The following is a 25,159-nucleotide window of genomic DNA, read 5'->3' as shown; positions in this document are numbered from 1 at the left end:
ATTGTACTTTAGATGAAGGTTTACAGAACAAATAGTTTCTCATTAAACAGTCAGTACACATATTGTTTTATGACATTGGTTAACAGCCCCACGACATGTCAACACTCTCCCTTCTCAACGTTGGAGGACTTTTATTTTTTTGGTGAAAATATACATAGCCAAAGTTACGCCATTTTTTTTGAGAGATTTTTGTTTCGTATATACGAGTGTGAAGCTACGTGTGTAGAAATATAAAATGTATTTCTAACTGTGGGTCACTGTCAAGAAATTTTGAAATCTGCTGTTTTAAAGGGAAAACTGAACAAGCCCAGAAGATGGGGAACTATTTACAAATGAACTCTTGATTTAAAAAAAAAAGTTACTGCCCAGCACAAATCCAAGGAAGACAAGAACAGTTTGGAATGCAAAGATTATCAGGTGCCCTTGGATAGATAGAAAGCAGAGGAATCTGGAATAGACTAGACTAAAACTAAGGCTATTTTTGTTGTTTTATGAACTCATGACCAAGCTAAAGATGGAAGAAAATATACATTATGAATGTCCAATAAAGAAGATTCACCCACTCTCAAATAATCTCTTTGTCATGTCCGTAAAGTCCTAAATTAGAGAACCTTTTCAGATATTGTTAGAGAGATACCACAAGTATGTGGCCACCATCTATAAATTGTAGTAAAATTTAGTAGACTAAACCAAGTAAGTAACACCCCTTGTTAAGAACAGTGATTCCTAACATTGGGTTCCTTTAAAAATCTGCTAAAAGCAAAGGGACTTCTCCCTATAAAAATACATATATTCAGCTACACGCGGAATTTTGCAGGAAAACAAAGAACCCCCTCTGCAAACTCACTCACAGACCACTTCTTCAGAATGTCCATCCTCAGATTAAAAGTCCTTAAAAGAAGGTGGCTTTAAGAAAGCCTATTTCCATGTGGGTGTGCTACATGTTATTCAAGTATCCTTCAATTGGTGACAACTTGATATGCAGAGTTTTCATCTCACAGAATTAATAAAGAAGGGAACAAATTTAATATATGAAGACTTAACAGTAACCAAAGGTGAGGTCCCAGCGGCCCAGTTCTAAGGTTTTGCTAGCGGTGCAATACCACCTCATCTCTGCTATATAGAGATTTCTATTCTTCCTTCTACCTCTCTTTCTTTTTTATTCTTTCAAAAGCTTGCTGCCAAGAAGTTCACCCCAGGAAGGAGCAAGGAAGAAACTTAACTTGGAAACCTACATTAATCTTAAAATGAAAGAAAGCATTTTCTATAAACCATCAAGAGTGAAAGAAAGAGAATGAGCCTCAGCTTTTAACTTGCTCACATAATAGCTGAATGGTGGAATGCTTTTTGTTCCTATGGAGAAGAGCTGTTTTATAAATGTCACTCTTTTTTTCTAATGATAAAAATAATATCTGATTATGAAAATAATACAAACTCACTATAGAAAATGTGGAAATGAGGAAAAAGAGTAAACAAGAAAATTAAAATTATCCCAGAGATATCCACTGTAAAGATTTTGGTGGTTTTCTCCTAGTCTTTCCACCCTATTACATAAACTTACATAGATAAATATATAATACTATGCAATATGCATGTAAACCCCAAACCAAACCATTTGCCATCAGGTTGGTTCTGACCCGTGATGACCCCATACGTTGCAGATTAGAACTGCACTCCATCAGGTTTTCAAGGCTGTGACCTTTTGGAAGTGTACTGGTAGGCCTTTCTTCCGAAGCACTACTGGGTAGGTTTGAACTGCCAACCTTTCAGTTAGTAGTTAAGTGCTTACCTGCTTGCACCACCCAGGGACTCTTAACATGTATATACCAAACCCAAATCCATTGTTACCAAGTCTATACCAACTCATAGTGACCCTATAGGACAGAGTAGAAATGCCCCATAGGGTTTCCGAGGCTGTAAATCTTTATGGTCCCTATGTGTCTGTCAGTTTGTCCTACTGTGGGGGCTCGCGTGTTGCTGTGATGCTGGAAGCTATGCCACTGGTATTCAGATATCAGCAGGGTCACCCATGGGGACAGGTTTCAGCTGAGCTTCCAGACTAAGACAGAGTAGGAAGAAGGATCTGGCAGTCTACTTCTGAAAAGAATTAGCCACTGAAAACCTTATGAATAGCAGCGGAACATTGTCTGATAGGATAGCGTCCAAAGATGAGCCCCCCAGGTTGGAAGGCACATGAAAGATGACTGGGGAAGAGCTGCCTTCTCAAAGTAGAGCCGACCTTAATGATGTGGACAGCGGCAAGCTTTTGGGACCTTGATTTGCTGATGTGGCATGACTCAAAAAGAGAAGAAATAGCTACAAACATCCATTAGTAATCAGAATGTGGAATGTATGAAGTATGAATCTAGGAAAATTGGAAATCATCAAAAATGAAATGGAATGCATAAACGTCAATATCCTAGGCATTGGTGAGCTGAAATGGACTGGTATTGGCCATTTTGAATCAGACAATCACATGGCCTACTACACCGGGAACGAGAACTTGAAGAGGAATGGCGTTGCACTCGTTGTCAAAAACAACATTTCAAGATCTATCCTGAAGTACAGCGCTGTCAGTGATAGGATAATATTCATATGCCTACAAGGAAGACCAGTTAATACGACTATTATTCAAATTTACACACCAACCACTAAGGCCAAAGATGAAGAAATCGAAGATTTTTACCAGCTTCTGCATTCTGAAATTGATCGAACATGCAGATCAAGATGTATTGCTAATTACAGGTGATTGGAATGCAAAAGTTGGAAACAAAGAAGAAGAATCAGAAGTTGGAAAATATGGCCTTGGTGATAGAAATGATGCCAGAGATTGCATGACAGAATTTTGAAAGACCAACAACTTCTTCATTGCTAATACCTTTTTTCAACAACATCAACAGCGACTATACACATGGACCTTACCAGATGGAATACACAGGAATCAAATTGACTATATCTGTGGAAGGAGATGACGGAAAAGCTCAATATCATCAGTCAGAACAAGGCCAGAGGCCGACTGCAGAACAGACCATCAATTGCTCATATGTAAGTTCAAGCTGAAACAGAAGAAAATTAGAACAAGTCCACCAGAGCCAAAGTACGACCTTGAGTATATCTCACCTGAATTTAGAGACCATCTCAAGAACAGATATGACACATTGAACACTAATTATCGAAGACCAGATGAGTTGTGGAATGACATCAAGGACATCATACATGAAGAAAGCAAGATGTCATTAAAAAGACAGGAAAGAAAGAGAAGACCAAAATGGATGTCAGTAGACACTCTGAAATTTGCTTTTGAACGTCGAGTAGCTAACGCAAAAGGAAGAAATGATGAAGTAAAAGTGCTGAACAGAAGGTTTCAAAGGGTGGCTCAAGAAGAAAAAGTAAATTATTATGATGATATGTGCAAAGAGCTGGAGATAGAAAACCAAAAGGGAAGAACACGCTTGGCATTTCTCAAGCCGAAAGAACTGAAGAAAAAAATCAAGCCTCGAGTTGCAATAGTGAAGGATTCTATGGGGGAAAATATTAAACGATGCAGGAAGCATCAAAAGAAGATGGAAAGAATACACAGAGTCACTGTACCAAAAAGAATGGGTCGATGTTCAACCATTTCAAGAGGTAGCATATGATCAGGAGCCGATAGTTCTGAAGGAAGAAGTCCAAGCTGGACTGAAAGCATTGACGGAACACTAGGCTCCAGGAATTGACAGAGTATCAACTGAGATGTTTCAAAAAACGGAAGCAGTGCTGGAAGTGCTCATTCATCTATGCCGGGAAATTTGGAAGAGAGCTACCTGGCCAACTGACTGGAAGGGATCCGTATTTATGCTATTCCCAAGAAAGGCGATCCAACCGAATGCGGAAATTATCGAACAATATCATTAATACCAAAAGCAAGTAAAATTTTGCTGAAGATCATTCAAAAGCAGCTGCAGCAGTATGTCAGCAGGGAACTGCCAGACATTCAGGCCGGATTCAGAAGGGGACGGGGAACCAGGTATATCATTGCTGATGTCATATGGATCCTGGCTGAAAGCAGAGAATACCTAAAAGATGTTTACCTGTGTTTTATTGACTACGCTAAGGCATTTGACTGTGTGGACCATAACAAATTATAGATAACATTGCAAAGAATGGGAATTCCAGAACACTTAATAGTGCTCATAAGGAACCTGTACATAGATCAAAAGGCAGTTGTTTGGACAGAACAAGGGGATACTGCGTGGTTTAAAGTCAGGAAAGGTGTGCATCAGGGTTGCATTCTTTCACCATACCTATTAATGTGTACACTGAGCAAATAATCCGAGAAGCTGGACTATATGAAGAAGAACAGCATCAGGATTGGAGGAAGACTCATTAACAAACTGCAATCTGCAGATGACGCAACCTTCCTTGCTGAAAGTGAAGAGGACTTGAAGCACTTACTGATGAAGACCAAAGACCACAGTCTTCAGTATGATTACAGCTCAACATAAAGAAAACAAAAATCCTCACAACTGGACCAGTAAGCAACATCATGATAAATGGAGAAAAGATTGAAGTTGTCAAGGACTTCATTTTACTTGGATCAACAATCAACACCTATGGAAGCAGCAGTCAAGAAATCAAAAGATGCATTGCATTGGCCAAATCTGCTGCAAAAGACCTCTTTAAAGTGTTGAAAAGCAAAGATGTCACCTTGAAGACTAAAGTGCGCCTGACCCAAGCCATGGTATTTTCAGTCGCATCATATGCATGCAAAAGCTGGACAATGAATAAGGAAGACGGAAGAAGAATTGACACCTTTGAATTGTGGTGTTGGCAAAGAATATTGACTATACCGTGGACTGCCAAAAGAGGGAACAAATCTGTCTTGGAATAAGTGCAACCAGAATGCTGCTTAGAAGCAAGGATGGACAGACTATGTCTCACATACTTTGGACATGTTGTCAGAAGGGATCAGCCCCTGGAGGACATCATGCTTGGTAAAGTAGAGGGTCAACGAAAAGGAGGAAGACCCTCAACGAGCTGGATTGACACAATGGCTGCAACAACGGGCTCAAGCATAACAACGATTCTGAGCATGGCACAGGACAGGGCAGTGTTTTGTTCTGTGGTACACAGGGTCGCTATGAGTCAGAATTGACTCGACGGCACCTGACAACAACAATGGCAACAAATCTTTACGGAAGCAGACTGTCACATCTTTCTCCCACAGAGTGGTTGGTGGGTTCTAACCACTAGACTTCCAGTTAGCAGCCGAGTGCTTAACCACTGTGCCACCAGGGCTCCTATAATATGTATATAGCTGTATATAATTTTTTTCAAACAAAATAGGGACCACTCTATATATAATTTTATATCCTGTTACCATTTACAATACCACATTGTATTATTATCTTTTTCTTAAGTTACTGAAATTCTTTGTAATGTCTTTATAATGTTCCACTTTATGGATATGTCATAACTAATCATTTCTCTATTGTTTAATGTCTAAGTTATTTCCAATGTTCTATCTATTATAGTACTCTGATAAACATCTTGGTACAGAATCTTTGTATACATTTCTGATTATTTCTTTTGGATAAATAACTGTAAGTAGAATTATTAGGTCCAAAGATGTGAATTTACGTAAATCTCCTAAAACATATTGCAAAATTACTGGAAATTTTCAACCAATTTACAGTCAGAGAGCCTAACACATATTTGCCAGCACTGAGTATTATTTTTATTAGTCTATGCTTATTTGCTAGACAAAAAAAAAATAGTATTTTTGTTTTGCTTTAATTTGCATGTTCATAAGAATTTAATGACCCTATATATTTCTTTGCCTGTGAGTTGTCTCATTCGTCTTTCTTATTTTTCATACTGGAGTATTAATATTTCTCTCATTGGTTTGTGAGGTCTCTTTGTTGATTAAGTAAATAAACCCTTTGTTATTTTGTTGGAAATACTTTCCTGAATTTGCATTTGCCTTTATTCTTTGTTTAAAACGTTTTATAATCTACAGAAGACATAAATTTTAATGAAGTCTATTCATCTTTTCTTTTGTAATTTCTTAGACTGCTTTTATGCTTAGAATGCCTGTCCCCAGGACAGTTTAATTAATTAATCAATTAATCAACTAATTCTTCTGATCTATTAATGTTTCAATTTTTGCATTTAAGTTTCTGATCTATCTAAAAGGTTTTTGACTACCACCAAATTTAGCCAATTTTCCCAAAAGGAACAAATTCAATGACATTTTGGGAAATAGTGTTGTAGTCTTTTATTATTAAGAATTGTTTGGGCTATGGCTTAAGATGGATATTATTTAAAACATTAAGGAAATACCATTTTACTCCTGGTTCACTATGAGTTTCTATCAGTAATGAACGTTCACTTGATTATGTAAACAACTCTTCAGCCTCCACTGAGATAATGAATTTTTCTCGTTTTTCATACTAATATGAGATGTAAATATGTGTGTGTATGTATTTAAAAAAAAACACTGTGATTGAGTCAATTCCAACTCATAGCAACCCCACAGAGTTTCCAAGGCTATAAATCTCTACAGAAGCAGACGGCCACATCTTTCTCCTGCAGAGCCACTGGTGGTTTCTTATCACTGACCTTTCTGTTAGAGCTCCTTATATATACCCATTGCCATTGAGCTGATTCCAACTCATAGTGATCCTATAGGACAGAGTAGAACCACTCCATAGGGTTTCCAAGGAGCAGCTGGTGGATTCAAACTGTTGACCTTTTGGTTAACAGCCAAGCTCTTAACCACTGAGCCACTAGGGCTTCATTTATATATATATAATTTATATAATTTCCTACTATTAAAGCATCTTTGCATTACAAGTCTAAATACAAACTAAATTGTGACAGATTGTTATTTTAATGTAACAGATTAACTCAATTTATTAATATCTTGTGATTTTTGATCCTATAAAAACGAGTTGCTGTACCATTGATTCTGACTCATAGTGGCCCTATAGGACAGAGCAGAACTGCCCCATGGGGTTTCCAAGGAGACCCTGGTGGATTCGAACCACTGACCTTTTGGTTAGTAGCCAAGCTCTTAACCACTGAGCCACCAGGTTTCCTTGACCTTATTAGATTAGTAAAATTCTATATTGCATTTTTCAGGTTTTACTATCAAATCTATGTTAGTTTCATAAAATTATTTGGGTCATTTTTCATATTTATAAACCAAAGGGGGATTCTTTGTCTAGATTGAATGGAGTTCCTGTTACTCACAACCAAAAAAATTCCTAAATACATTATAATGCATTCTAGGTGAGTTTCTCAAGTTTGTCCTCCACATTACTGGTTTATTATTTTGCAGTGTCAGTTCTGCCCTTTACTCATGTCTATGCAGATTTTAATTCTGCTTTTGGTTTATTTGGTTTTTTGGTGTTTTCTTACATTCTTTTTCTCATTTCAGTTTCCTTTCATAGCTGTCTTATTTCAGTCTTGTCATGTCTGTTCTCTTCACAAAGATGGCATGTCCTTGGACATCTTTTGATGATTCTAAGCAAATATATTGTAAAATTTTAATGTGTTACTTAGAGGAAAAAATTCTTTCCAGAGACATAATCTGCCTTTGAATATTAAAGACGGTGTTTGCTTTCTCATGTATGTCACAGTATCTCTTCATATACCCCTAAGTTGAATTTTTTCTGTCTATTCATTTTGGAATTTGGAGAGCACTATTGTTTGAGCCCAGTATTTGTCTTCAGACAGACTGAATTGCGTGCCCTTGACTATTCTCAGACCCAAGCCCTGGTGGCACAAATGGTTAAATACCCGACTGCTAACCCAGCCACTGTGCGGAAGAAAAACCTGGCGATCTGCTTCTGTAAAGATTACAGCCAGGAAAACTCAATGAGGCCGTTTTACCCTATCACATGGGGTCACTATGAGTCAAAATCAACTCAATGGCACCTAATAACAACAACAAACCTTAAGGTCAGATTGATGTGCAAAATCTCTAATGCAGTGTATATCAACTAGATGGTATTGTCTCCAAAAGAAGAATTTCAAAGTGTGAGTAGGTGTTTTAGGTTGTGTGATAGGCAGGGAGAATAATACCCTCCCCCAAGATGGCCATGTTCTATTCCTCAGAATTCGTGAATATGTTTTCTTAAGCAGCAAAAGGAACTTTGCAGATGTGATTAAAGCTATAGACCTTGAGAAGGGGAGTTTTTTTTTTTTTTTTTTTAAGGTGAAAGTTTACAGAACAAATTAGTTTCTCATTAAACAAATAATACACATTATGCTGAGTGAAATTAGTCAGTCACAAAAGGACAAATATTGTATGAGACCACTATTATAAGAACTCAAGAAAAGGTTTAAACACAGAAAAAAGCATTCTTTGATGGTTATGAGGGTGGGGAGGGTGGAGGAGGAGAATTCACTAACTAAATAGTAAACAAGGATCAACTTCAGTGAAGGGAAGGACAACACACAATACAGGAAAGCACAACTGGACCGAAACAAAAGCTAAGAACTTTCCTGGACACAACCAAACACTTTGAGGGACAGAGTAGCTGGGGCTGGGGCCTGCGGACCTTAGTTTTGGGGAACATCTATGTCAACTGGCATAACAAAGTTTATTAAGAAAATATTCTGCATCCCACTTTGGTGAGTGGCGTCTGGAGTCTTAAAAGCTTGTGAGTGGCCATCTAAGATGCATCTATTGGTCCCATCCTACTTGCAGCAAAAGAGAATGAAGAACACAAGGAAAATATGAGCCCAAGAGACAAAAGGGCCACAACTGGAGACTCCACCAGCCTGAGACTAGAAGAACTAGATGGTGTCCGGCTACCACCAATGACCACCCTGACAGGGAACATAACAGAGAGTCCTGGACGGAGTAGGAGAAAAGTATGGAGGAGAAGTCAAATTCACGTAAAAAGACCAGACTTAATAGTGTGACAGAGACTAGAGGAACCCCTGAACTATGGCCCCTGGACGCTCTGTTAATCCAGAAGTGAAACCATTCCCAAAGCCCACTCTTCAGACGAAGAATAGACAGGACTATAAAACAAAAAATGTTACACGTAAGGAGAGTGCTTCTTAGCTCAGTCAGATACATGAGACCAAATAGGCGGCTCCTGTCTGGAGGCAAGATGAGAAGGCAGGAAGAGACAGGAGCCGGTTGAATGGACACAGGGAACCCAAGGTGGAAAGGGGGAGTGTGCTCTCACATTGTGGGGATTGCAACTAATGTCACAAAACAATATGTGTATAAATTTTTGTATGAGAAATTGAGCTGTAATCTTTCACTTAAAGCACACACACACACACACACACACACACACACAAAATTAATACACGAATTGTTTTGTGAGGTTGGTTGCCAACCCCGTGATGTGTCAACACTCTCCCCTTCTCCACCCCGGGTTCCCTATTTCCATTAGCCCATTTAGTCTCATATACATGATTGAACTACGAAGCTCGTTCCTCACTTGTGTTATTGTTTGCTGTAGTAAAACAAAACAAAACCCATTGCCAGAGTTGATTCTGACTCATAGTGACCCTATAGGACAGAGTAGAACTGCCCCATGGGGTTTCCAAGGAGGGGCTGGTAGATTCGAACTGCCAGTCCTTTGGTTAGCAGCCAAATGCTTAACCACTGTGCCACCAGGGCTCTGTAGACCTGTCTAATCTTTGGCTGAAGGGCGAACTTCAGGAGTGACTTCATTGCTGAGTTAAGAGGGTGTCTGGGGGCCATACTCTTGGGATTTTTCCAGTATCTGTCAGATCAGCAAGTCTGCTCTTCTTGTGTGTGTGTGTGTGAATTTGAATTTTCTTCTACATTTTTCTCCCACTTTGTCTAGGACCCTCTATTGTGATCCCTGTCAGAGCAATCAGTGGTGGTAGCCAGGCACCATCTAGTTGTTCTGGACTCAGTCTGAGAGGGGGAGTTTATTTTGGTTTATCCAGGCAGACCTGATCTAATCACAAGTCCTTAAAAGCAGAGAACATTTCCAGACTGTGCTCAGAGAGAGATGTGATGACAGAGAAGAGTCAGAGAGATGTTACCTGAGAAGGACTTGACGCACTGGCTTTGAAGATGGAGGAAGGGGGCCAAGGAATACAGGTGTCCTCCACAAGCTGGAAACAGCCGTCAGTTGACAGCCAGCAAGAAAGTAAGAACCTTCGTTCTACAACTTCAATTCTGCCAACTACCCAAATGAGCAGGAAACAAATCCTCTCCTAGGGCCTCCAAGAAGGAATGCATCCTGCTGGTGCTTTGATTTTAATCTGATGAGACCTGTAACAGACATCTGACCTCCAGAATTGTAAGATAATAATTTGTGTTATTTAAGCTGCTAATTTTTTTGTAATTTGTTATACCAGCAATAGAAAATGAATACAAATTGTCTTAATGACAGGCGTTGGTAGATTGTATTTTCCAAAGATGGCACACTATTTCTTTTGACATTCTTCCTATTGAAAGATGGGTCTGTCGCCTCCCCGTGAATCTGGGTGGGCTAGGACTCATTTGTAAACAATAGAACATGGCAGAAGTGATGCTGCAGGACTTCTAAGGTACAGTCAGAAAAGGTCATGCAGCTTTCCCTTTTTCTTTAGAACACTCATGCTCAGAGCCCTGAGCTACCATGTATGAAATCTGATTGCCCTGAGGCTGCCATGCTGGAGTTAAATGTAGACAAGGTGGGTGTGACAAATTCTTTCTTGTTTTTTTTGACATCATCTGTCCTATTCTGTTTCAGAAGGAGAAGCCTATGGCAGGTAGTTTAAGAATATGTTTTCAGTCAATCATCGTCATAGCAACAGTTAGCTGAAAATCCACCTGGACTTTAGCAACTTGTCCTCTCTCACCTTAAGCCCAGTGCCATTGCCAATTTTTCTCTTTTCTGTATCTTTATGTGTATTTTCACATGAAATTGTAAGGCAGCTTATCAGACATCTCTTGACAGTCCTTTGTGAAACCAGATTGTGCACATGCTTTTTAAGGCTTTTGCCCTAGGAATATACCTTCAATATTTTAACAGAAGATATGAAGTTAAATGAGAGAATACAATCTGATATATGGAATTTAGCTCTACTCCAGTTTTTCAGGAATGCATCTGTTCATGTCTGAAGGCATACATAAATGAATTGATAATTGGATATCAGAAGGAGTTGGCTACATATGTGACACTCATTATGACACTACAGAATTTGGAAGGAATAGCATTATATTTGAAGGAAGAGCATTATGTTCTTCTAAGTATTTTTGATAAAACAGTGTTTCAACTTCTGATATTTCTAAGTACAATTTAAAATACAGTAAAATATCTAATGTCCTTCAAATAAGCCAAGGCAAGAGGTTAAAGTATTCCATATTAACCCATTTTAACTGTACAGGTAAAAAATTATTCAGTTGAAAATAGATGATCTTTGGAGGGTCAGATGAGTCAAAAAGTAAACAGAAGCATAGTATGTCAGTTTGCCAGGCTCATGAGGCCCACTCATCTGTGAGAAAATAGATCCCAACAAAGAATCATCAGTTAAAGAAGATGAACTACTGAAATTTGAAATAAAACACAGTAATAAAATATGGGCATTGTCCATAATATATGTTAAAAGATAAATAAATGTGTTTCTTTTTATTTGGATTACAACATTGCAGTCTTTTTGAATGCAAGAAAATTACTTTATCCAATCACCTATTAAACATCCCTCTGTATTATGCTGTACATTACTTGAGACTTCACCCATAGGATAAAATTCCCGAAGTAATTTTTCTAACTGAACTCATAACTCTTTTACCACCCCATCCCTGAATATGCATGATTTCCCATTACTGTTTATAGTTAGGACTTCTGTCTTTACAGTATATGGGCACAAATGGCTATGTTATATTTGCCATGGGAACCATAATTTTTAAGGCCCTTGTGCTTGTAAAATCTTTACCTTCATTATATTACCATAATGTAGATTTTGTATTTTATAGAGGATTGCATATCGAGGTAGCACAGTGTTGTACCAATGCATGGCCTGAGTTGTTAGATACATGATGTTGTGGCTGGTTCTTTTCAAGCAGCAGTGTAAGAGCTCATTATAGCATCACAGGTAACTTGACCACCTTCTATGGTTGGCTACCTTGTGTTTACCTTGCTCATTACTCCCCATTCTTCAGTTCCTCCATTTGTTAGAATTACTCTCATATCCTCTTGTCATGGAACTTTGCATGGTCTCTCACTAAAGTAAGCAGAGTATATTTCACATTCTCTTGATGTTGGACTTGGCCATGTGACTTGCTTTAGACAACAGAATGTGGGCAGAAGTGATAGTGTTCCAGTTTTGAGTCAAAGCCTTAACAGACATTGAGTGCTTCTACTTGCTCCTCTGGAAACCCTAGTGGCATAGTGATTAAGTGCTATGGCTGCTAACCAAAAGGTTGGCAGTTTGAATCTACCAGGCACTCCCTGGAAACTCTATGGGGCAGTTCTACTCTGTCCTATAGGGTCACTATGAGGCGGAATCAACTCAACGGCAATGGGTACCTTCTCCTCTTAAACTTCTGCCATCTGCCATGAGCAGAATATGAACATGTCCTGTGTAGCTGTTGGTCCCAGAATGAAGAAGACAAGGAAATGTGGAAAAGACCTGAACCCAACCCAAAGCCTGGAGTCAGCCTAGCCTAACTGAGATCATGTGAACCACAGCCAACCTACAATTCCCTGAACGAGAAAAAGAAATTTGGTTTTTCAAGTCATTGAAACACTGGGGTTGTTTGTTGTATAGCATTGTTAAAACAATAGCTGATTAATCCATCTCCCATTACTGATGGTTCTCATGCATTTGTCTCCCTGTGTGCCTGCTTAGTGCTTTTGACTGGCTATTCAAGTGAAAGGAATCAACTGGAGTATGCCAAGCACCACATTAGACATTTTTGCTGTGAACTCCCAAGCCAGCAGAGAGATGCTGCATACCTTCAATGTTCATCTTTCAGGAATCCTTTTAAAGAACTTCTAGATGGGCCTAGCAAAGCTGGCTGGTGATTCTGGAATTCAACTATTCTCTGCTGAGGAGTTGTGACTCACTCAATAAAATCATAAGGTCTTTGGTGATACGTTCTCTGACTCTTATATCTTGTTTTTGGAGTGTTAACACACTTGAACATGCATTTGGTCATTCTCATAAATTAGCACATGAACCTGCTCAAGTTTCTTCATTTAAGTGGTACCAAGTACTCATATCTTATTTATACCAAAACCCAAGCCAAGGTACTTCTTACAGCAGACAGACTCTAAGTAGCTCCCAGTTATCCCCATCTCCTTGTACACACGCTCTATGTAATCCTCTCTCCTTAAGTGTAGGTGGGACCTATGACTTACTTCTAACCAATAGAATGCAGCAATGGGATGTCACTTCCATGGTTTCATTACGTAAGATTGTAATATCAGTCTTGCTAGGAAACTCTCTCCTTGCTGGTTTTGACGAACCAAGCTGCTATGTTATGAGCTGCCCTTTGGAGAGGCCCACTTGGCAAGGAACTGAGGGCAGCCTCCCACCAATAGCCAGCAAGAAACTGAGGCCCTTATTCCTACAACCAGCAAGGAACTAAATTCAGCTAATAATCACATGAGCTTGGAGCAAATTTTTCCCCAGTCAAGGCTTGAGATGAGACTGCAGCCTCCTGACACCTTAATTGCAGCCAGGTGAGATCCTGAAGCAAAGAAACAGCTAAGCTATGCCCAGACTCCTAGCCTACAGAAACTGAAATAATGTGTGTTGTTTTAAGCCACTAAATTTGTGGTAACTTGATACACAGCAATAGATAACTAATTTACCGCTCAACCATATAGCAAGCTGATTATTTCTGCAATGTGATGCACATTAACTTTTATCATTTAAAACATTTATTTTTTCATTGCAGTGCTTTAAATGAAAGTTTACAATTCAAGTTAGTCTCTCATACAAAAATTTATACACACATTACTGTGTGTGACGCTAGTCACTCTGTCTGTACTGTGACAGCACACTCCTCCTTTCCACCCCAGATTTCCCGTGTCCATTCAACCAGCTCCTGACCCTCTCTGCCTTCTCATCTCACCTCCGGACAGGAGCTGCCCATTTAATCTCATGTAGCTACTTGAGCTAAGACGTACACTCTTCACGAGTATTGTTTTGTGTCCCATAGCCCAGTCTAATCTTTGTCTGAAGAGTTGGCCTCGGGAATGGTTTTAGTTCTGTGTTGATAGACAGTCTGGGGGTCATGCCTTCTGGGGTTGCTCCAGTCTCAGTCAGACCATTAAGTCTGGTCTTTTTTACTAGAATTTAAGTTCTGTACCCCACTTTTCTCCTGCTCCATCAGGGACTCTCTATTGTGTTCCCTGTCAGGGCGGTCATTCGTGGTAGCTGGGCACCATCTAGTTCTTCTGGTCTCAGGCTGATGCAGTCTCCGGTTTATGTGGCTCTTTCTGTCTCTTGGGCTAATACTTCCCTTGTGTCTTTGGTGTTCTTCATTCTCCTTTGCTCCAGGTGGGTTGGGACCAATTGATGCATCTTAGATGGCTGCTCGCTAGCTTTTAAGACCTCAGACACCACTCACCAAAGTGGGATACAGAACATTTTCTTAATAAACTTTGTTATGCCAATTGACCTGGATGTCCCCTGAAACCATGGTCTCCAGACCCCCACCCCTGCTATTCTGTCCCTCAAAGTACTTGGTTGTATTCAGGAAACTTCTTAGCTTTGGTTTAGTCCAGCTGCACTTACTTCCCCTTTAGTGTATGTTAAAACATTTATTGAGTACCTACTGTAATGGATCGAATTGTGTCCCCTAAAAATATGTGTTATAAATCCCAATCCCTACACCTGTGGTTATAATCTCATTGGAGAATGGGTATTCTTTGTTACGTTAATGAGGCAGTATTAGTCTAGGGTGTGTTTTAAGTCTATCTCTTTTGAGATATAAAAGGAGCAAATTAAGCAAGCAGAGTTGGGGGGAAGATAGATGCCATGCCACTTGAAGATCACCAAGGAGCCAAGGAACATCAGCTAAAGAGACAAGGACCATACCCCAGAGCCTACGGAGAGAGAAAGCCTTCCCCTAGAGCTGGCGACCTGATTTTGGACTTCTAGCCTCCTAACTGTGAGAAAAGAAATTTCTGTTTGTTAAAGCCACCCACTTGTGGTATTTCTGTTATAGCAGCACTAGATAACTAAGACATCTACCGAATGCAAGGCAGTTCTCAAAACACTGACGATTCAGAGATGTACACTACATACTGCATGCCCTTGAGGAGCTCATAGTTTGGGGAGTGTCAGTCACCTAAGCAGATGTTCATAACACAATGGGAGAAACACTGTAACAGGGATATGAACTAAATGGTATAGGCATGTTGCTTATTTATGCTTTTCTTGGCACTACATTTGAAGCCTGCACCTGGAAAAAATGTAAGGTTCTCACATGGCATAAGGATGCTATAAAATCAGTCGCAAAGTGTTTATTAAGGAACCATCTGTACATACCTGACCAAGACCCACTAATCCAATGGAAATAATCACCATCACAGAGAACAAAAACTTCAAGGAAATGGCTGTAGAGGTCATACTTGATTGTAATCATGACTCCATTGTCCTTTCACAAAACTGTTAAAAATTAACACTGATGACAAAAGTTAAGGCATTACTTTTCATGCCATGCCATTTAGGCATATTAGAGGATATTTCATAAGAGATGTCCAAGTAGTTCCATAAAAATACTGTCTTTTTGATGCCCAAACTAAAGTTCAGAGTTTACTAATGTGTGTCTGTGTAAATAAAGGAGTCCTGGTGGCACAGTGGTTAAGAGCTTGGCTGCCTGGCTGCTAACCAAAAGGTCAACAGGTCAAATCCACCAGTGGCTCCTTGGAAACCCTATAGGGCAGTTCTACTCTGTCCTATAGGGTTGCTACGAGTCAGGATCGACACATCCACAACAGGTTTTTCGATAGAATTATTGTTATATCTAGAATAATCTGTTCTTCCTACAAAACGAATATGTACTTTTCTGATTAAAACCCCAAGATAATAACAACAATAATAATAATTTTTAATTGAATGTTTACTATGTACTTAACGCCTTAGAAGGGATTATCTCATTTAATGCTCACAGAAACCAAACCAAACCCCACTGCTGTCGGGTCAGGTCGGACTCATAGTGACCCTACAGGACAGAATGGAATAGCCCCATGGGGTTTCCAAGGTGCTAATCTTTATGGAAGCTGACTGCCACATCTTTCTCTCGAGGAGCAGCTGGTGGGTTCGAACCATTGACATTTTGGTTAGCAGCTGAGCACTGTAACCACTGCTCCACCAGGGCTCCTGATGCCCACAACAACCTAATAAATTAGGGACTATTATTATTCCTATCCTACAAACGGAACTGAAGCCATAGAGGCTAAGTAACTAGGATTTCAATTTGTGCAACTCTGCTCCTGGGTCTACGCACTTAACCTCTGCTATATACTACCTCCTAATGTTTCTGACTACTCCATGATCTTTAAGGGCAAGTTTGAGCTTGATTGTTTGGTGACAATGAAAAGCAATAATGGTGCAAAAATGGCACTGCACTATAAAGGTATATGATATTCCTCATGCATCCATAAAGGTTGATATAATTTCCTCTAAGCACAAGTGAAATTATGAATTCATGCTTTTAAAATATATCTAGACAGTCTTTCATGAGATTCTCCACATATCAACTTAGTAAAAGAATATAATACCTTATATATTGTGTTAGGTAGTTTATAGGGTATGCTGCTTTAAAAAAGATTAAAAATTCAGTTGCTTAAATAAGGTAGCATTTTATTTCTCTCTCATTTCAAGGTGTAGGGGGGCAGTCCATGGTGAGTAGGCAGTTTTCCAGGAAGCAATCCAGGGACCCAGATTCCCATGCCAGTTTTACGGTTCGTGTCAGAAACAGGGTTCTTTGCAATGGCTCCAGACTTATGAAAGCATGGGACTCTGTAGGAGAGAACGAAGGGACTTGGGAAGTGAAACTTCTGATTGTTAGACAGTGACTTTGGTTGTTGTTGTCTGCAAATGTTGAAAAGCTGCAGCTAGAGAGGCCTGGGGCCAAAGCCAGGCTAAATAAGGTTACGCTGCAGCTGAGGGTAGAAAGCCCTACCTGGGGTGGCCTGGAGCTAAAGCCAGGCCAGATAAGCAGGATGACTGTTAGGAGAACAGGGTCTTCTGGTTCCACCCAGCCAGAGGCCCAAGGCCCTGTGCATACGAATGGGAAGATAGTTAAGGTATAGAGAAGACTAAACTGGAATGTTTTTAAAAAGGTTATGTGTTTAGGATTATGCGTTTATCTGTACTAAGGACATTGAATATTTCTCCTGCCTAATGTTTGAAAGCAGACCTAAATGTATGATAGAAATGAATACTGGGTATTATAGATTACAGAAAGCACGTAATTTGCCTTCAGCCAATACTTAATTGGATAGACTAAAAGGGGAACTAGGTTTGCCCAGGAGAAACACAGGCTTTTTGTTTCAAACCAGTAGCCTGTGTATAGAGTGGAGGCTTAGGCCGAAAACCTGAGCCCCACCAAGAACTGCTGAGAGAACGGAAGATTTGCATTTGAAGAACTTACAGAAACAAAGTGGCTGTATTGCTTTCTGAATTTTGAGCCAGCGGTTTGCTGCTGGATGCATCCAGGCAGGAAAAGTCAGTGTCCATCAGAAGGAATGGAAGTTAAAGGGAGCCAGTGAGCAGACAGCTTGGTCTGCTCTCTTGTGGTGACCACCTGGGTCCACTTATGAGTGGAAGTGGGGGAAGTGCAGCAATAAAGAGACGGGCTAAGTTTGGACATGTTCCATTGGCACTTGCTGGCTTAGCCCATGGGGGCTAGGGATGAGAGAGAGGAAGGGCTGGCTGGTCAGGAGTAAAGGGAGTTGTGTGTGGACTCCTAAGTTTACAGGTTGTTGACCTAGCACAAGGGGACTGGGGATGAGACAGCGTAAAGGGGCTGCCTGAAATGCTGGGAGGTGTGTATGAATTCCCGACCTTAAGGCTGCTACTTGTCTGACCTTGCTTGGATGACTAGGGATGAGCTGACCAGAACTCGACCAAATGAAGAGAAAGATGTTTGACACTGTGAGCTGGTGTAGACTGCTGCAGTCTGATGGCCTGCTCTGGACTGGACTTTGCTTATGGATGCGGACGCTCAAAGTTCCAACTGGAACAGAAGATTCTTCAAGACCAAAGAATATGCTTGTCTCCTCAGCACTGGTTTGATAGGGACAGGCAATTTAAACATTGGCTATCTAAAATGGGAGATAAAGGCATGAAGTGGCTGGCTTACACGTTTTCACGAGTGTGCTTACATTAAACGAGGGGGACAAGGGAGGATCCCCGCTGAACAGATTCCTCTTTTCCTGATGGGTCTGGGGAAGAGAGGGTGGGGGAAGATGCTGACAGGATTATATGATTCGGCTGTGAGTGTTGATTGTTAAAAGGGTTAATTGTGATCGTAAAAGCTGTGTGAAAGAGTGGACTAAGGGGGAGGTAATGCTGGACTGGAGTACAGTGGCTGAACCGAACGTCCCTTAAAGGTTTTGCTTATGTTGATAGCTCGTGAGGCTCAGAGCAAGGGAATAATCCTCTCAAGTTAAACTTTATCAGAGGCCAGAAAGAGTGAAGACGAGATGAACTGTTGGAGAGCCTGACCAAATCAGATGGACACCTGCAGCAAACCTGAATGGCTGTTACCTGAGTAACCTCACCCTGTGAACCCTTTGCCGTATTGAAAGACTAATTGTTAATGACGGTTTTGGACTGGTAAAATGATTGGGAGGGGGAAGTTAACCCTCCAAATATGAAAGAACCATAGCTAGAAAAGCCAGGGTGTGGCCTGTTGTGGATTACCTTTGTGTGTGGCCTTTCTAGTCATGGGCTTGTAACTCCCACCCAGATGATTGTGTGATAGGGTAATTGTGGCCTACCAAGGGGATTGGTCAGTTTTGCCTTAAAAAGAGCCAATTCCAGAGCAGAGGGGAGGAGCCCACCACTAGGGAAGGAGAGACCTGGCAGCGGGAGATGGCATGGTAGGCTTCCCAGCCCATGTAGAGAGAGCTGAGTGCCTTTGGGCAGATACTGAGGGCCAGGGAGAGATGTGCCTGTAAGCACAGCTGGGAAGAGGCTGTGCTAATGGAAGAACTATTTCCTGAGTGTTCCTGAACCTCAATTGTAACTGTTACTTCCCTAATAAATCCCATAATTGTGAGTATGGTCATTTAGTTCTGTGGGGCCATTGTGAATTATCGAACCCAGCAGAGAAGTAGAGAGTGCTGTGTGAGGGATGGTTGGTGTCAGAATTAGTAAAGATGGCAGAGAGAAGAGGCGTGTCTGACCTCTGCCTCATAGGAATCAGCCTTGGGCTGCTGATCTTGGTTCTCCTTCCCCGCTGTGGGTTGGAGGAGGTCAGATACTGCCCCTATGCTGTTTTTACACGAGCACTCTAGCTGTACTTCTTCCAAGACGGATTTGTTTGTTCTTCTGGCCGTCCATGGTATATTCAATATTCTTCGCCAACACGATAATTCAGAGGCATCCATTCTTCTTCGTTCTTATTCACTGTCCAGCTTTCATATGCATATAAGACGACTGAAAATACCATAGCTTGGGTCAGGCGCACTTTAGTCCTCAAAGCGACATCTTTGCTTTTTAACACTCCAAGGAGGTCTTTTGCACCAGACTCGCCCAATGCAATGCGTTGTTTGATTTCTTGACTGCTGCTTCCATGTGTGTTGATTGTGGATCCACATAAAATGAAATCCTTGACACATCAATCTTTTCTCTGTTTATCATGATGTTGCTTATTGGTCCAGTTGTGAGGACTTTTGTTTTCTTTACCTTGAGGTGGAATCCATACTGAAGGCTGTAGTCTTTGATCTTCATCTGTAAGGGCTTCAACTCCTGTTCACTTTCAGCAAGCAAGGTTGTGTCATCTGCATAACGCCTTAACGAGTATCTTGGCAATAGTCTCGGGGAGTCCTCCAGTCTCAACTGGTCCAGTAAGTCTGGGCTTTTTAAAAATTTGAATTCTGTTCCACATTTTTCTCCCATTCTATCAGGATCTATTGTGGCCCTGATCAGAAAGCTTGATAGTGGTAGCCGGGCACCATGTACTTCTTCTGGTCTCAGATTAGTTGAGGCTGTTGTTCATGTAGGCTCTTAGTCCTGTAGACTAGTTTCTTCTCTGAGTCTTTGGTTTCCTTCTTTCTCTCTGGCTCTGGAGGAGAGACCAATAGTTGTATCTTCCTCCATAGGGCTTTCAATGGCTGTGATCTTTTGGAAGTAGACTGCCAGACCTTTCTTCTGAGGCACCATTGGGTGGATTTGAACTTCCAACCTTTTGATTAGTAGCTGAGGGCTTAAATGTTTACATCACCCAGGGACCTCAGAGCATAACTGGTTGTCTTTTTATCCCAATTCTCAATTCTCTCAGAAAGGGAAGCTGATGGTCCCTGTTTATGTCAATTTCCTGGTGGACGGGATGATTGAAGGATGGTGAGAGGTAACTCTTATTACAAGTTGGGAAACCAGCACCAAAAATATCTGCTACAGGAATGCAGGATGGGGAGGAGGGTACCTAAATGGCCCATGTTACTCCATAAAACTTTTTGTAATTTTTATTTTTAGTTTCACAATCTTTATTGCAATTGTAATTATCTTTACAATCAAGAAACTTAAAAATGTTAATAATTTTCTTAACAGTAAAAGGCTTTAGCTTGTTATCTCTACTATGCGTAGCTGCATTTTAATGGATGATTCTGGGATGTGAAAAGTTCTTCTTCAAAATGCGAAAGAATTGAAGAATTTAGATTCCTTGACATTACTCATAACTGTCACACTCTAGCCTGGGTGTAGACTGGAGGAATTCCTAGAATGGAGGTGTGTTTCTGTTCAGGTCAACAGAAACAGACACCAAGATGGGACTGGATGTACAAGAATTTTATTGAAAGAACACCTTTGGTTTCCTTCATGAAGAAAAAGGGATGGAAGCAGGAGAAGGGGACAGACTTCAGACCATGATGCAGCTCTGACACCTATGAAAGCGGAGAAGGAAGGAAGGAGGACTAGCTAGAAGAGCCTCAGGCTGCAGCACAATTCTAAGTAAGTTTTGGCCAGGCCATTGGGGAATCCTTAGGCCAAAACCTCCCAGTAGAGGAGTCGTGCATCCCACAAGAATGGGCCTGCACTACTGCCCATGCTGTGCTCAATTACTGACACATCATAGACAAAGACACAGATCCACAAGGGCAACAGTTGAGGCTGAGGTCAATTATGCTCCTTGAAGCAGTGCTGAGTGGGGCGTTACCATGGCTGCCTCAGAGGGTAGCAAAGTAGGAGATGATTCCTGATGTCAGCCCCACACAGAGCCCACGTTTGCCCTCTTACTTTCCACTGGACAATGCCATACCATAGGATGTACATCTTGTTATCATGTTAGTCTGGGATACTAAAGCAATTTCCTGGGAGTTTTACTTTCAGGATCTGAGGGTGGCCTATGTAACCAGATGAGGTGATGGGTGAGGATCGTGGCCTGGCTAGAAGTGGGCCCGGGCTGAGCGGCCACCTAGGCAGAGGCCTGTGAGAGAACCAGTGCTGGGCAAGTGCTGCCCCCTCAGCTTCTATCTTTCCTAGAAAATGTCGCATTCTTTCCTGCTTTACTTTTTGCCACAGCCTGAGACAAAGAACGCACACAGACACCAAAGCAGAGGACCAACAAGCACACAAGTCTCAATTGTTATTTTTAGTTTTCCTGCCTTAAACATGTGAATTATAAGTAATATAATTCAAAATGAATTTTCATACAATGTTTGTATGGGATTATTAATCCTCAGCTTTATTATTTTAGTTTCTTTTTCCTAGATTAGATTGCAGGCCATTCTCTGCCCTGTCAGGGTGCTCTGTATCAAGTGGTGACTGAAGACCCCTCACGTTCCTGCTTGGGGAGTAAGGATGTGAGAGGCCAGATAAAAGCTGCATCATTAGAGCTCTTACTGTGGCCTAGAAAGTAGGGTCATTGCTGAGGCTCTCCATGAGGCCTCCTGGGCCTCCCAGTCTGGAAACCACCAGGACACAAGTGATAGGAGATGACTGACTTGGTTTCCCATGTCTTATCACTTCCTGCTTGACAATAACCCCCTAAGGTAATCCTTACTTTGTGGAAGAACCTAACTAGTCCTCAGTAGCTAAGGAGAGAGAAGATGAGGGTCTGAAGTGAGGTGTCGGAGGTGCTGAAGAAGAAAGCTCATCACTTGGTGAGTGAATGTTGCAAGATAAGAGGAGTGAAGGAAAGCTCCTGGGAGAATGAATGCACTGCCAGTGGAGGTCGAGGACACAAGAGAAGGGGTGGGTTTGGAGGGAATTTAAAAAGCTCAGTTGGGGCAGACTGAGTTTGAGGTGACTGTGGGACCACTTTTGGGCATCTATAGCAGGTAGCTGGATACAGACATCTATCGTTGTTGGTTAGGTACCACTGAGTCAGTTCCCACTCATAGTGACCCTATGTACAAGTGCATGAAATACTGCCTGGCCCTGCGCCATCCTCATAATCATTCCTGTGGTTGAGCCTATTGTTGCAGCCACTGTGTCAATCCATTTCATTGAGGGTCTTCCTCTTTTTTGCTGACCCTCTACTTAGACTAAGCATGATGCCCTTTTCCAGAGACTTGTCCCTCCTAATAACACATCCAAAGTACGTGAGATGAAGTCTCGCCATCCTCGCTTCTAAGGAGCATTCTGGCTGTAATAGAGGTCTATTCTGGTTATTTATTGCTGCCTAACAACAAGCTACCCCAAAACTTAAAGGCTTAAAACAAAACAACAGCAATTTTATTTATAATCCACAATCTTGCAATTTGGGCAGAGTTTGGTGAAGAACAGCTGTCTCTGCTCCATGTGGTGTCAGCTGAGGCAACTTGAATGGGGCTGGAGAATTCACTTCCAAGACGGCCTCACTCCCATATGAGGCAGGTTGGTGCTGGCTGTGCAGTGGGAGCACAACTGGGGCTGTTGGTCTGGGGCCTCAGTTCTCCATTTGGCCTCTTCAGGTGGCTAGGTGAGACTTGTCATGGTGATCTCACAGTAGTTAGATTTCCTACATGGTGGTGGCGTCTCCCAAAGTGCAAAAGTGGACAAAAAGACAAAAACGGACCAAGTAAGGAAATTGATTTTATTCAGGCTCCTACAATAGGGAGAGCACCCCAAACTTGAAGATCAGAGTGTCTCGGCAGGATGGTTTTGCCTTATACATTTTTTTCCAGCACAAATCAATTTATTATAAACTTTTTTTTTTAATTTTTACTTATTTTGTTGTTGAGAATATACACAGCAAAACCTACACCAATTCAACAGTTGCTACATGTACCATTTAATGACACTGATGACATTCTTTGAGTTGTGTAACAATTGTCACCTCTTTTCTGAGCTGTTCCTCCCCCATTAACATAAATTCACTGCCCCCTAAGGTTCCCATCTAATCTTTCAAGTTGCTGTTGTCAATTTGATCCCATATAGATAGATCTTAAAAGAGTACTACTTAAGCTAAACTTGTTTGGTTTTAAGAAGACTTCAGGGAATATTTTTGGTTTAAGGTCTAAAGATTACCTCAGGGCAATAGTTTCAGAGATTCATCCAACCTTCATGGCTCCGGGAAGTTTGGAGTCCATGAGAATTTTGAATTCTGTTCTACTTTTTCCCCCTTTTGATCAGGATTCCTCTATAGAATCTTTGATCAAAATGTTCAGTAATGGTAGCTAGGCACTGTCCAGTTCTTATGGTCTCATGGCAAAGAAGGCAGTTGTTCACGGAGACAATTAGCCACACATTTCATATCCTCCTATTCCTGATTCTCCTTCTTCCTCTGTTGTTCCAGGTGAAAAGAGATTAACTGTTGTGCCTTGGATGGCTGCTTGCAAGCTTTTAAGACCTCAGGTGCAACAAACTAGGAAGTAGAACAAAAGCACTAAACATGTTATTAGGCCAATTAACTGAGATGTCCCATGAAACCGTGATCCTAAACCTCCAAACCAAGAAACCAAATCCCAGAGGTTTTTCATGTAAATAAGCAACCTCAGCAGCTTTTTTTTTTGGTCATTGTTGTAAATATATCACACAACTTTTGCCAGTTTGACTTTTTACAGGTGTACAACTTATTGACAGCAATTACAATAATTGGCTGTGAAACTGTACCCTTAATCAATGCGGTATGTCCATCACCATTAATCATCCCTTTCCCCCTCCCTCCTGCCCTTGGTAACCACTTATAAACTTTGTTCTTTATACATGTATCTTTTTTTTTTTTTTTATATATAAGTGAGGTCATACAATATTCGTCCTTTTGTAATTGACTTATTTCACTCAGCAGAATTCTTCCAGCTCCATCCATACTGTAGCATGTATTAAGACTTTACTTATCCTACTGGCTAAATAATATTCTATTGTATGTATGTACCACATTTTGTTTATCCATTTATATGCTGATGGGCATTTAGGTTATTTCCCCCTTTTGGCTATTGTCAATAGTGCTGCAATGAACACCGATGTACAAGTTTCTTTTGAGTCTCTGCCTTCAAGTCTTTTGGGGGTATACCTAGAAGTGGAATTGCTGGGTCATATGGTAGTCCTATTTTTAAGTTCTTTTGAGGAACTAGCACAGTTTTCCACAATGGCTGTACCATTTTATATTCCCACCAACAATGGGTAAGTGTTCCAATTTCCCCACACCCTCACCAACACTTGTTATTTTCTGTTTTTTTTTTTTTTTTAATCTTAGCCATCCTAGCGGGAGTGAAGTGATATTCAGAGCTGGATTAAGGCATGTGGTGCCCCCTCCTCTGCTTACTCACACATTCAAATGGGATATGAGTTAGATATATACATGTATAAATATGTTATGTTTCTTAGCTATCCATGATATAACCTATCATGGCTTTTTAACGTGTGACTATAATAAAATGTGACTATAATATTAGCAGAAACCCTGGTGGTGTAGAGGTTAAGAGCTATGGCTGCTAACCAAAAGGTCGGCAGTTCAAATCTACCAGGCACTCCTTGGAAACCCTATGAGGCAGTTCTACTCTGTTTTATAGGGTTGCTATGAGTCGGAATCAACTTCACGGCAATAGGTTTGGTTTTTGTTTTGTTTTTATAATATTAGCAA

The sequence above is a fragment of the Trichechus manatus genome, unplaced genomic scaffold, assembly GCF_000243295.1.
Source record: "Trichechus manatus latirostris isolate Lorelei unplaced genomic scaffold, TriManLat1.0 scaffold00136, whole genome shotgun sequence".
Classification (NCBI taxonomy): Eukaryota; Metazoa; Chordata; class Mammalia; order Sirenia; family Trichechidae; genus Trichechus; species Trichechus manatus.
This window is presented reverse-complemented; position numbering follows the sequence as displayed.